Source organism: Canis aureus, chromosome 20 (genome assembly GCF_053574225.1).
Source record: "Canis aureus isolate CA01 chromosome 20, VMU_Caureus_v.1.0, whole genome shotgun sequence".
NCBI lineage: Eukaryota > Metazoa > Chordata > Mammalia > Carnivora > Canidae > Canis > Canis aureus.
In genome coordinates, this window is record NC_135630.1 from 8842456 (window position 1) to 8853705 (window position 11250).

The following is an 11250-nucleotide window of genomic DNA, read 5'->3' on the forward strand; positions in this document are numbered from 1 at the left end:
ATTTTACCTGGATGGACTGAAGATGAGAAACATTGTCCCTGTGTGCAGTATACATAGATCCTTCTGGTACACATCCCATTGCTTACGCTTTTATAAGGAAAGGGGTCGGGGCAGGAGAAACAGCATATTGGTAACTATAATAAAGTGGTTTTGAGAATATTTATATAATATACACTACCTATACAAACTCAAAAGAATCTATAAGGATTTCTGCAAATTTACCTTGTTAATCAGTGTTTGTTACTAAAATGACACTCTGGGGGACACCTGGGGGCTCCGTGGTTGAGCGTCTGCCTTGGGCCCAGGGTGTGACCCCGGGGGTCCTGGGATCGAGTCCCGCATTGGGCTCCCTGCATGGACCCTGCTTCTCCCTCTGCCTGTGTCTCTGCCTCTCTCTGTGTGTCTCTCATGGATAAATAAATAAAAATCATTAAAAAAAAAAAAAAAGACACTCTGGGTAAGGCAAAACAGGGAGACCAGGGTTTGGCAACATAAAAGCCACCCTGAGCCATGTAGAAGAGCCGTTTTCATGAAATGCTAACTGTAACAATTTCCATGTAATTTTGGTAATAGATGGGAAGAAATGATATATTTAACTATAGACATGTTCCCTCTCTCGGACCAGTCTCATCCCCCCAATCACTCCCTGGCCTTGCCGCCCCGTCCTCTCCCCAGCCCTCATTAATTGACCGAAGGACACGCAGAAAGCGCTCGCCCTCCCCCAGGGCGGCCAGAAATAATCAGGACGATTAAAATACCAACAGCCACGATACTCTCAACTGAAAAAGAGACCATGGAAGTTTCTCCACGCGCCCAGGGTTGATGGCATTAGCTTACTGGAAGTCCCGACCAGTTGAAGGCTGCTGTGACGACACAGCGAGCGTTTAAACCAAACTCAGATACACCAAATCAGAAGTCCTGCCCCAACCTACGTGGCGTGACAAGTGAGAAGGGCAGCGACCCTTCAGGATCCGTCCTCCCCTTTTAGGAACTAGAGCGCTCTGCTGGGCCGTCCTGGGTGTAGACAAAGGAGCTTCAGGAGGCCAAGGCATGTTTCCCATCGAGGAGACCTTTGTCGTGGGATCAACCGGGTACAGGGAGGGTTACGGTCGGGTTACACCAAACTTCAGACACAAGCTGCCTGTCACCCAGTGCCAGGGATGCCCCCTCCGGGCTCAAAGACGCGGACAAAAGAAGAGTGGAGGGACGCCTGGATGGCTCAATGGTTGAGCATCTGCCTTGGGCTCCAGTCGTGATCCAGGGGTCCCGGGACTGAGTCCCATATTGGGTTCCCCGCAGGGAGCCTGCTTCTCCCTCTGCCTGTGTCTCTGGATCTCTCCCTGTGTCTCTCATGAATAAATGGAATCTTTAAAAAATTAAAAATTAAAAATTGAAACAAAGAAGAGTGGAAAAGAAAGGAAAATAAAGATCAGTTCCCGGTGTAGTACAGCGAAAAGAGTGCAACAGCCCAGAACCTGGCACGTGGCAGGCCGCCCACAGCCCTCTCCGCCACAGCCCCCACGCCCTCCCGCCCCGGGTGGCCGCAGAAGAGACACCATCTATTTGTCGAGAAGCCACTTTACAAAGCAACGGATGATCGCAGAAGGCTGCAGGGGTGGCCAAGCCTGCGAGGGTTTCCCAGAAGAATGGAAGCGGAGTGCTTGGATCACTTCAAAATGCTTTTGACAGTAATAGAAGGTCTCAGCCCAAGTTGTCCTAAGTTTACGTAAGGCTTAGGAGGGGATAAAGCAAAGCAGAACCTAGAGACCGGCGAGGAGAATGAGAAATCCTCATCCCCGACAACTCCCAGCACGCGCAGCCCGCCACACACACGCACACATGCACACACGCACACACTCGCACGCACACGAGTGCGTTCACATGCACAAACACACTGTGTGCTCGTACGCACGCCCACACTCGTATAGACCCACACACACTGGAAACACCCGTGCGCGCCTTCCAAACACGCGACCACACGCTCATGCATGCCAGGGCACGCTCACGTGTGCTACGCTCGTGTCCCGAAAGGGGGATCTGTAAGCGGAATGTCTACACCTCAGAGCACATATTCTCATGGCAATGATGTAAGCGCTGGCCGCGTCTCCAGGTTGCCCAACATTAAACAAAACTTTAGCCCCGAAGTGAGAGACCATATTGCGTATCGGTGATTGAACGACAAAAGGGACACTACTCATTTGCCTCTTTCTTTTAATCATTACTCACTTTTTTTTAACGGAATCAAGCCGTTGACATGACCCCTACCCTGCCCCGTGGGGAGAAGCCAGGCTCCCTGTGGGCCGTGCGAGAGCTGGATTCATGAACTTGCTGGACCCAGAGCAGCACGAGCACGAGGCAGATAAGCGCTGAGCCCGGAGGGCCGAGGCACGCCAGATGGGCCCAGGGCTGCTGAGAGGGCCTTGGCCTGCCACGGGCCTCGGATGTCCACCCCTGGCTCCCAATTCCCCCAACAGAAGGGAGAACCTGAGCACCGGGCCAGGCCCTGTGCAGAACCGTCTCGACGAATCTGCATAATCAAACGACAAAGTACATATTTTATTCCCATTTTTCTGATGGGAGAAACGAACTCAGAGCTTGCTGACTTGCTCGAGATCAGTACACTCCGGTCCCACCGACCCCAAAGCCTTGTTCTCAGCCTTGCCTGTGCACTGGAATCTAGTGGCCATTAAAAATACTTATGCTTAAAAAAAAAAAAAATACTCATGCTTGCTCTCTCCACTCACAGCAATACAGATTTAACTGGTCTCAGGCTCAGCCCAGGCGCCTCACCACTTTGAAGGTCCCCCCAGGTGACTCCAATGTCTGACCAAAGTGGAGAACCACCAGGCAGGCACTGTTTCTTAGAGGAGTCCTCACCACCTGCTACCGACACCTAACACCCCAAGTGATAGACACGTGCAGAGTTCCAGGCTTCCTCTGGGATCCGCTGGGAAGCACCTGATCCGGGTGGCTTGGCACACCTGGCCTCACATGACATCACTCCTGTGAGGTGGCAAATTATTCTCACTTTACAGGTAAGGAACCAGATGCAGGAGTCTTTGGGGGCTTGCCCAATGGCTCCACCCCCCTGCTCCCCAAAGAGGAAAGATCACACACCCTCTTGGGTGGGGTCGGGGGAATAAACCAGCTGGTGTAAGCCGACGTGGGCGTCAGTGGAGCCCAGGAAGGGGTATGGAAGTTTCTGCGGTAGCAGGAAGGAGGGGGTGGGGCTGGAGGAACCCAGAGGGCTTTGCAGGGGGGTGGGCAGCCCAGGGGGGATGCTGGGGGCCAGACAGGGATTTCCAGAGGAGCGATTCCTGGGGTGCCTGGAGGGAGGCAGGAGGAGAAGACAGACAGAGGAGGGAAATCGAGGCTGAGCTGGGGGCAAAGGGGTGCTCTGAGGTACCGGCAGAGAGAAGTCTGGCTGCGGCCTGTGTCTCAGCTAATTGCACCTTGGGGCTCCCAGCACTAGCCGCTAACTGGCTTCGGAGTGCAGCTAGACCAGTGGTTCTCACATTGGAATCACCAAGGGCAGGCACCCGGGGGGCTCAGCAGTGGAGCATCTGCCTTGGGCTCAGGGCATGACCCTGTGGTCCCAGGATCGAGTCCGCATGCACTCCCCGCAGGGAGCCTGCTTCTCCCTCTGCCTGTGTCTCCGCCTCTCTCTCTGTGACTCTCATGAATAAATGAATAAAATCTTTAAAAAAAATAAAACAGTAAAACTATTTTTAAAAAAAGAAACTGAAAAGACAACCCTAGAATAAGGAAAAAGTTGTGAAAATTATATATCTGGTAAAGGCCTTCTATTTAGAATACAAGAATAATTCTTACAACTCAATAACTGGGACGCCCGGGTGGCTCAGTGGTTGAGGGTCTCCCTTCGGCTCAGGGCATGACCCTGGGGTCCCGGGATCCAGTCCCACATCCACTCCCCGCAGGAAGCCTGCTTCTCCCTCTGCCTGTGTCTCCGCCTGTCTCTCTGTGTCTCACAAATAAAAAATAAAATCTTTAAAAACAACAACAGGGATCCCTGGGTGGCGCAGCAGTTTGGCGCCTGCCTTTGGCCCAGGGCGCGATCCTGGAGACCCGGGATCGAATCCCACGTCGGGCTCCCGGTGCATGGAGCCTGCTTCTCCTTCTGCCTATGTCTCTGCCTCTCTCTCTCTCTCTCTCTGTGTGACTATCATAAATAAATAAAAAAAATAAAAAAATAAATTAAAAATAAAAAAATAAAAAATAAAAACAACAACAGACCAGTCTACCAGCCCCACGCAGGAAAGCCTGGGGCAACACCCTAACGCTTGAAGGCCTGCTCCTGTTTTCTTCTGCTTCGTAGAAAGAGGATAAAGAATTTCAAAGGTCGGTTGCCTGGTTTCCTTTTTTTCTTTCTTTTCTTTCTTTGTGTCTATCCCTCCTGCTTTCCCTTGGATTGTGTTTGGCTCTCGCCTTTGTTTCTGGGGCGTTGTCAGCAAAACATCCTCAGAACGTGGGTCTCTGGCAGGTCCCAGGCAAACCTATCCAGGACCAAATTCCAGACAACACGGCCTGCCCTTCCACGCTCCCCCCTGACCGCCCCCCACCAGGAGCCCACTTCCCATTCTCTTCTCAAAGGACGCATGTACTCATCATCTCGGTTCACCCCTAATTTGCAACTGGAAGCTTAATTTGCAACTGGAAGCTTCTGAACAGCTGCACGTCCAGAGCTGCGAGGAGCTGTGGCTTAAACGTGGTCCTTTTTCATCCAGAGAAGCTGTATTTAGTCAAACCACGAGGGGGAGTAAATCCCAGGATTCCGCACCTTTGGAGGAAGCTGGAGCTTGGGGACCAGGTAGGCTCTGGGGTGCAGTTCCTTCCTCCTCCAGCTTTCCAGGCCGGGGCGGGGGTGGGCGGGGGGGGGGGTGGGGTGGGGGGGGGGCGGGGGGGAGTGTCCCAAGAATGCGCATCTGCAGACCAGAAAAGTCAGTTAACAAAAACTGTTTGCCAAAGTCATTTCTAGACAATGCCCTAAAAAACGTTTTGCAGGTTTTCAGACATCGACGTATTGACCATTTCCAGCAAGAATGCTCCAGCGCCCTGGAGCCTCACACGGGGCACAAAACCCACAAGCGCTTACATGTAAAAAATACCAGGACTTAGCCCTGACCCATTCAAAACCGAACACGAGGGATCCCTGGGTGGCGCAGCGGTTTGGCGCCTGCCTTCGGCCCAGGGCGAGATCCTGGAGACCCGGGATCGAGTCCCACGTCGGGCTCCCTGCATGGAGCCTGCTTCTCCCTCTGCCTGTGTCTCTGCCTCTCTCTCTCTCTCTCTCTCTCTGTGTGTGTGTGTGTGTGTGTGTGTGACTATCATAAATAAATAAAAATTAAAAAGAAAAACGAATATGATCTGAACACGGTTTGTGCCCCCAAAGACTTAGGACCCAGCACAGGACACTTGACACTTGGCATCCCTGTTGGGAAACCATCCGAGGTCGGTAGTCAGGGGTGACAGGTGAGAAAAGATGAATGAAGTCCCCTTTGGTGGATGCGACCACACCCAGAGGGGTTGGGGGAGATCCAAAGAATCAAATACAACATCTGGGACCTTGACTTGATCCTTCAATGCACCTGTGGCCTCCAGAGCAGTTCGGAACGATTCGGGAGCCCAACGTAATGCTTGCAGAAACCCGCTGCAGGGGAGCGGGTCAGAACGCTGTGCAGACTCTGGAGAGATTCTCAGGACCAGGGAGACAGTTTAATTTGGTAAAACGTCAGAGGATGGAGCCTTCAGCCACACCCGGAGCGAGGGCCCGGCTCTGGAGGGGCAGAGAAAAATCTAAAGCAAGGAAGGAATCTGAAGATAGTCCCAAGAATGCATGTAAGTAGTATTCACTCTCCATTCATTCATTCATTCATTCATTCAATATCAAATGCACCAAGCACCTCTCACCTGCCAAGCTCTGTGCTAAGCAAGGGGAACGGCAGCCCTGCTCTCGTGGAGTTGACAAAGGAGTGAGGACAAGTATTAACAAGGCTTCGCAAAGCTAATTAATTGTGATGAGAACTACGAGAAGTCCCAGATGCCAGTTGGGGCGTAACCCAGCCCGGGGGCCCAGAAGAGCCATCGGCAAGTGACGTGTTAGCTGAGAACTGATAATAAAATGTCAGCTGGGTGACTATGTGCAGGTGTGTGTTTGGGGGCGGAGAGATAGGAGCAAAGGGTATGTCCCAGGCGGAGGAACAGCAGCAAAAAGGCCTGAAGAGGACAAGGCCTCCCCATGGCTAAGAATCCTAGAAGTGCAGGGTGGCCGTTGCATGGAGACCTAGGAGAAGGTAGGGCCAGCCCACACACGGCCACCTTAAGTATGCTTATTTTATTTTATTTTATTTTATTTTATTTTATTTTTTATTTTATTAAAAGATTTTATTTATTTATTTATTTTAAGATTTTATTTATTTGTTCCTGAGAGGCACAGAGAGAGAGGCAGAGACACAGGCAGAGGGTCATGACCTGAGCTAGAGGCAGACCCTCAACCACTGAGCCACTCAGGTGTCCCAAGGATGCTTATTTTAGACCAGAGGCTCTCAACTTAAATGATTTTGCACCCCACCACCTCCCAACCCTGGGGACATCCGACAACGTCTGAAGGCATTTTTACTCATTACACCTGGAGAGTGCGGTGTTACTGGTAACGAGCACATAGAGGTCGGGATGCTATTGAACATCTGACGTTGCACAGGACAGGCCCCCACAGCAAAGAACGATCCCACTCAAAATGTCAACGGTGCTGAGGCTGGAAGCCCTGCTGCGTAATGAGGATGTGGAGCCACTAAAGCGTTGGAAGCGGGCAGATTGGGGATCCCTGGGTGGCTCAGCGGTTTAGTGCCTGCCATTGGCCCAGGGCGCGATCCTGGAGTCCTGGGATCGGGTCCCGCGTCGGGCTCCCTGCATGGAGCCTGCTTCTCCCTCTGCCTGTGTCTCTGCCTCTCTCTCTCTATGTCTATCATAAAATAAATAAATAAATATTTTTAAAAAAAAAAGGAAGCGGGCAGATTTTGCAACGAGACTTGTTTCAGAAAGATCGTTCCGACTTCAGTGCGGACGGATGGGAGAGAACCACTAGTGTAGACATCGAGGGCCTGTTAGGAAGGTGTATGGCGGTCTACACGAGAGAAGATGGCACTTGACCCAAGGGAATGTCAGTGTGGGGGGAGAAAAGTGAGTGGACAGGAAAGATATTTGAAAGCACAGATCAGAGGCACGAGGGTGGCTCAGCGGGTTAGCGCCGCCTTCAGCTCAGGGCGTGACCCTGGGGTCCCGGGGTCGAGTCCCATATGGGGCTCCCCGCAGGGAGCCTGCTTCTCCCTCTGCCTGGGTCTCTGGGTCTCTGCCTCCTCTGTCTCTCTCATGAATCAGTCAATCTTTAGAAGCGCAGCTCGGATTTGGTGACAGGTGTGGAGGGCGGCTTAGCCCGTGTCTCTGGGGCACAGAGACTTGAACGCCGACGCTTTATCTGGACGGTTCACTACAGGGCGGCAAGGGGGAGGCCGGGGTGTCCCAGCTGGGCCCCTGCTTCGGGTGGGTCGCGCCGAGACACGCGGCCACCCCCCGGGGATGCGTGTGAGGACGAGTCCTCTGAAGGGCCGAAGGAAGGCCACGTCTTCCGGCGCGGCTCCCCTCGGCCATGTTCGCCCTGCGGCAGCTGCACGCCTACTCCAGACTCCTTGATGATCCTCTCTCCGCGGGGGCCACGTCCCCTCCTGCGGGCCTGGCCGCTGCGCGTGTGGCCCCGAGAGCCGGCGGGCGGGGCGGGGAGACTTCTCAGACGGCCGCGGCCAGGCCTTGCCCCTCGGGTGCCTGCGCTCAGAGCCCTGGGCCGCGGGTCAGAGGTCAGCTCCCCGTGGTCTTGCCCCTCGGGTGCCTACGCTCAGAGCCCTGGGCAGCGGGCCAGAGGTCAGCTCCCCGCGGCCTTGCTCCCCGGGTGCCTGCACTTGGGGCCCTGGGCAGCCAGGTCAGAGGTCAGCTCCCCGCGGCCTTGCTCCCCGGGTGCCTGCATTCAGGGCCCTGGGCAGCGGGTCAGAGGTCAGCTCCCCGCGGCCTTGCCCCCCAGGTGCCTGCACTCAGAGCCCTGGGCCGCAGGTCAGAGGTCAGCTACCAGCTGCCGCACTGGGTGAAGGCCTGGTCCCAGGCCCCCACTCAAGGCCGTGCCGGCAGCGCCACCCAGGGGCCCAGCAGCAGCTGTGCATGAGGCCGCTGGCAGGTGGGCCTAGGGCACGATCAGGGCAGCACTCACCTTCCACCGCCGGCTCCCCTGGGCAGACATCCGCCAGCCCTACGGCGGCCCTATTGACCCAAGTCACCCATGACCTTACTCACACAGTTGTTCCAAACCCCCAGCTTTGAGGTGGGTTATCACACCTGAGCACTCACCTGAACAGCGTCCTCACAGGCTAGTGGCCCTGCCTTCCAGCACATGTCACTTGCCCCTTTGACAGCACCAGATGCTGCACAGTGTGTCACGTCAGACAGGACCCAGGGACACCAGGGGGACGGCCAGGGTTCCCAGGGGACCCATTACAGACACCCCACGGGGAGCCAGGGTGGCAGGTGCAGGGGAGATGAGGTCAGGCACTCTGGCCTGGCCGCTGCATATGCCTAATAGAAGGGAAGGGGAAGGGGAAGCGGGAACTCAGGATTTCCGAGTTTCTGGTTTCTGGACTGGAGCAACCAGGTAGATTAACGGAGAGAGGACTTAGCTCCAAGGAGGGGGCTCGGTATGAAGTGTCTGTGGGGCCACTGTCGAGGGCAAGAGGACGGAGCCCAGGTCACCAGAGTGCTCAAGGTCTTCTTTCCTCTGTCATGAGTATTTTCCAGGTCTTAGGGTGGGACTCTTGCCCGGCTAAGTCACGTATTCCAAGAACAGCGTGTTAGAGAAGACAAAGGCAGGCCCAGGAAAGCGCGTGACGTGTGCAGGAGCTGCCACATGCAGAAACACGCCCTATGCCCAGTGAGATGGAGGAGGGACACCATCAGGGCTTTCTTTAATGTGTGGGGAAAATATTTCAGTTATTTTCAAACACACTGGAATCCCTTTTCTACATGCACCTGTCCTCTATCTCCTCCCTCTCACCTTTAACCCAATTTGAACCTGTTCTACGCCTGCATAGCGTTAGTCTGGTTTGCATTATTTAGATAATTGGTGCCTATGACTCCTGCACTTGCCAATGTTGCTTTAGTTCAGGGACTCATAATATTCTCTGGCCTGGAGGAGATCTCAAAAAGTAATAACGTAAAACAATTATCCGTGCCCATCACCTGTGCCCGGTTGTCAGAAGGCGGGGCCCTCTTCTAAAAATGAGAAGTCACGGTCAGCTCTGAGACACTAGCTCTGATCCCTTCCAGGGCAGGGTCTGGGGAGGGGGATCCCCCAGTCGCAGCCGGGACTCCCATGACCCACTTGCTCCTGTTCTCCCAACATGCAGATGCAGGTTTTTCCAGGCCCCCGACCCCACCGCTAAAACCAAGAGAGCAGGGCCCCAGCAGTAATAACATTTCTTTACAAAGTCCCATTCGGTCGTGGTGGGAGTGGGGGAGAGAGGAATGCAAGGGAGCCTGAAGAAGGGAAGCTGGGGTGAAGCGTGTCCGGAGGCACCACATTCCTGCGCTGTTCCTGGGACTTGTACCCGTGAATCCTCACGAAATCCTCCTGGGATTAGTGACCCATATACGTTTTGGGTTTTTTTTATGCATATTTTTTTAAATGAAGCAGCTCAGGCTCAAAGAAATGAATTAACCTGCCCGAGACTGTGCAGCTCATCAGATGTGGAGCCGGAGTCCGCTTCTGGCTGCAGCCCAGTGCGGCATGCTGCGGGGTCCCCTCCTTCCCAAGGCCGTGTCCCCCCCCTTGGGCCACTTCAGGGAGCGGAAGGCCTGCACGCCCAGGAGCCACCGGAGGGCGCAGCGAGCGGCGGGACTGCACACGCAGGCCGCAGGCCGACGGGGACAACAGCTGCCAGGAGAGGTGTCACAACAGACCTGGATTAAGGGGAGCAAAGCCCCGTGCTTGGCCCCGGCCCCCCGGATCCTGGGTTGGCTCCCCGCTGACTGTCCGGGAGTGTGCCTCCTGCTTCCTTCCTGTCCTGCTGCTAACCCTCAGCCCGGGTTCCATTCTCCCTCCACCCTGACCCTGGGGCCCTGCTCCCACCCACGTGAGGGCCGCGGAGCTGGGGTGCAGCCAGGGCCTTAGCCCCTCCGCTAGGCAGCAGGTGTCCACCCCCCAGATGCGTCCCCTCCAGCGCACCCACGCTGACCCCAGGGGCCCGGCCGAGTCTGCTCCCGCTGCCGTAACAAAGCACCCCAGATGGGGTGGCTTGCACGACAGAAACTTCTTTCCTCTCGGTTCTGGAGGCTGGGAGTCCAGGGTGATCAGGGTGTTGGCAGGTTCCTTTTCTTCTGAGGTCTCTCCCCTTGGCTTGCAGGTAGCCGTCTTCTCAGGTGCCCCCCTTGGGTGCATCCCCGGCGTCTCTGTGCCGGTCCTAACCTCCTTTTCTTCGAAGGGCGCCAGCCAGACTGGATTAGGGCCCTCCTTCAAGCCTCCCTTGAACTTGGTTACCTCCTGGAAAGCCCCATCTCCAAATACAGCCACGTTCTAGGGTGCTGGGGGCTTCGGGCTTCGATATAGAATGGGAGGAGCACACAATTCGCCCCATCACTGATTTTTTAAAATCCCAGGCAAAGGGCAAAATTTTTCGTTTGATTTTGGCCCCAAGAAATGAGAGGAAATGTCCTAAGTCACAATATTCACTTCGTGAACTTCAGTGATTATCTGACGTTAAGGCTAAAAATGGCCAAAACAATCCAAGTAGCTGCAAAATGATCGGTGCCAGGCAGTCACATGGTAGCCCTGCTGGATCAACGTGCCCTGGTGTCTCTAACTGATGAACTAACTGGAGTAACCCCCGGACCCCCACCATCTGCTTCTCTATGAAAAGTCCTGTTTCCCTTCATGTCTCTCTGTTGATGGCCTTCCGATGCCGAGCACTCCCGGAGGTCACAGAACTCCCCCACTCGCTAGACTTTCCGGGAGACAGTCTGTGGAAGGCCACCTGGATGTCCCTGCCATACCCTGGGTGGCTCTACGGGTGATAAGACTGTCCCCAGGTTGAGAGTTCAAGCCACAGGGGTCTTTTCAACCCGGGGGTGCCCCAGGCCAGGCTACATGGTGCCTCATTTAGAAGAAAGTCCTAGAGAAATCCCAAAGAAGTCGTCCCT